We start from the raw sequence: 2,911 nt of genomic DNA, 5'->3' as shown, positions 1-2,911 counted from the left end.
TGTGAGTGCAGAAAGCCTCAGAAGCCAGAACAGGGGGGGCATTAGATCCCTTGGAGTTATAAGAAGCTGAGAGCCACCTGATATGAATGTTTGGAACTAAACTTGGGTCTCTGAAAGAGCAACTTACTCTTACCTGTTGAGCCATCACTCCGGCTCCTACAAAACAATTGTTGAAGATGTACACATCGTGCCTGCTATTGACGGTCAATGTGACATTTGGACATCTGCACTCAGCTCCAGATGTTCTTCATCCATCTTCCCTCTAGACCGCCTTTGCCTTTAGTGACCACTGTCTTTGCTTTTGTTTTGTTTTTTAACTTTGACAAAAGTCAATATGTAGTACTTGGTTTTGGCTTACTTAACGTCCTGTAATTTTACCTGTTTTACATCAAATAGCAGGATTTCAGTCTTTGTTATAGCTGAATAATATTTCATTCAGTATATAGTATATAATCTAGGTATATAACCCATTTTCCTCACTCATTCATATATTGATGGGACTCTAGGCTGATTCTATAATGATTACAAATCATAAAAAAATATGGACATAAGATCATTTTATTTCATGTTGAGATATACCCAGAGTAGAAGATTGAACCATTTATTTTGAAAGTGAACAGGGTTACTTACATCTTTGACAATTATTCCCCTAGGGAATACTGAACTGTGGAGAATAGCCTCAAGTCCTGTGATTTGTCTTATTCATTGTTCCTATTGATGGTTTGTCATGGAGGAGGCTCCACCAGATGAGCACCTACATCGTGGGCTTGCTTTTTTGTTGAATATTTTATTTATTTACATTTCAAATGTTATCCCCTTTCCAGGTTTGCCCTCCAGAAACCCCCAATCCCATTCCCTGCCCCCTGCTTCTATGAGGGTGCTCCTCCACCCACTTCCTTCTCCCCACCCTGGCATTCTCCTACACTGGGGCATTGAGCCTTCATAGGACCAAGGGCCTCTCTTCCCATTGATGCCTGACAAGGCCACCCTCTGCTACATATGCAGCTGGAGCCATGGGTCTCTCCATGTGTTCTCTTTGGTTGGTGGTTTGGTCCCTGGGAGCTCTGGGGGTCTGGTTGGTTGATATTGTTGTTCTTGTCATGAGGTTGCAAACCCCTTGAGCTTCTTCAGTCCTTTCTCTAACTCCTCTATTGGGGACCCCATGCTCAGTTCAATGGTTGGCTGCAAGCATCCGCCTCTGTATTTGTCAGGCTCTGGCAGAGTCTCTCAGGAGACAGCTATATCAGGCTTCTGTCAGCAAGCACTTCTTGGCATTCACAATAGTACCTGGGTTTGTATCTGTATATGGGATGGATCCCCAGGTGGGGCAATCTCTGGATGGCCTTTCCTTCAGTCTCTGCTTCACACTTTGTCTCTGTATTTGCTCCCATATTTTGTTTCCCCTTCTAAGAAAAACTGAAGCATCCACATTTTGGTCTTCTTCTTGAGTTTCATGTGGTCTGTATCTTAAGTAATTGTATCTTAAGTATTCCGAGTTTTGGGCTAATATTCACTCATCAGTGAGTGTATACCATGTGTGTTCTTTTGTAACTGAGTTACTTCACTCAGTGTGATATTTTCTAGTTCCATCCATTTACCTAAGAATTTCTCGAATTCATTGTTTTTAATAGCTGAGTAAGCCGGGCGGTGGTGGCGCACGCCTTTAATCCCAGCACTTGGGAGGCCGAGACAGGCGGATTTCTGAGTTCGAGGCCAGCCTGGTCTACAAAGTGAGTTCCAGGACAGCCAGGACTACACAGAGAAACCCTATCTCGAAAAACAAAAAAAACAAAAAACAAAAAAACAAAAACAAACAAAAAAAAAACCAAACAAACAAACAAACAAAAAAAAAGCTGAGTAATACTCCATTGTGTAAATGTACCACATTTTCTGTATCCAGTCCTCTGTTGAAGGGCATCTGGGTTCTTTCCAGCTTCTGGCTATTACAAATAAAGCTGCTATGAACATAGTGGAGCATGTGTCCTTGTTATATGTTGGAGCATCTTCTGGGTATATGCCCAGGAGTGGTATAGCTGGATCCTCAGGTAATGCTACGTCCAATTTTCTGAGGAACCACCAGACTGATTTCCAGAGTGGTTGTACCAGCTTGCAGTCCCACCAGCAATGGAGGAGTGTTTCTCTTTCTCCACACCCTTGCCAGCATCTGTTGTCACCTGAGTTTTTGATCTTAGCCATTCTGACTGGTGTGAGGTGGAATCTCAGTGTCGTTTTGATTTGCATTTCTCTGATGATTAAAAATGTTGAACATTTCCTTAGGTGCTTCTCATCCACTTGATATTCCTCAGTTGAGAATTCTTTGTTTAGCTCTGTACTCCATTTTTAATAGGGTTATTTGGTTCTCTGGGGTTTAAATTCAGGTTTGCTTTTTTCAGGGAATGTTATGCTACTAACCATTCAGATGCTTATTGGTCAGAACACTAAGCATGGACATCACCTATCTTGTCTCTCATCACTGATACACATGTGACACACATGCGACACGGCAGTCACACCTGCAATGCCTCTAGGGGAAGATAGGCTTACTAATTTTAAGCAATCGATCTCAGATCTTCGTCAAAAAGAAAAGTCCAGATAAAATAACATTGCTAGTCAATCATTCCAAATATTTTAAAAGATATGTTGCCAGCCATGCAGAGAATAAATTAGAAAAAAGTCATACTAGACCATTTAAAACTTAACTATTAAGGGCATCTTACCTGTGAAAGCAACATTATAGAAAGGAGAATTGCACGCAGATTTTACCAAAACCATCATAAAATATATGGGCAAGATATTAGCAAATAAGATCAAGTCAGGGATCTCAGTCAGCTTAACCTTGTTCTAGGATTTTGGTAATTATAATTATCAATGGAACTTTATGACTTGTAATAATTTACCCTTGTAGTGCAGA

At 41.1% G+C, this 2,911-nt stretch overlaps 1 pseudogene; it reads right to left on the bottom strand.

Annotated features, from left to right (window-relative positions):
• Positions 1–2,395: 2,395 nt before the first annotated feature.
• Positions 2,396–2,535, bottom strand: LOC117719438 (small nucleolar RNA SNORA17; annotated as a pseudogene).
• Between the last annotated feature and the right edge of the window lie 376 nt (positions 2,536–2,911).

This window comes from Arvicanthis niloticus, chromosome 13 (assembly GCF_011762505.2).
Source record: "Arvicanthis niloticus isolate mArvNil1 chromosome 13, mArvNil1.pat.X, whole genome shotgun sequence".
Taxonomy (NCBI): domain Eukaryota; kingdom Metazoa; phylum Chordata; class Mammalia; order Rodentia; family Muridae; genus Arvicanthis; species Arvicanthis niloticus.
The sequence above is the reverse complement of the archived record's forward strand: the minus strand, read 5'-3'. Positions and strand labels throughout refer to the sequence as shown.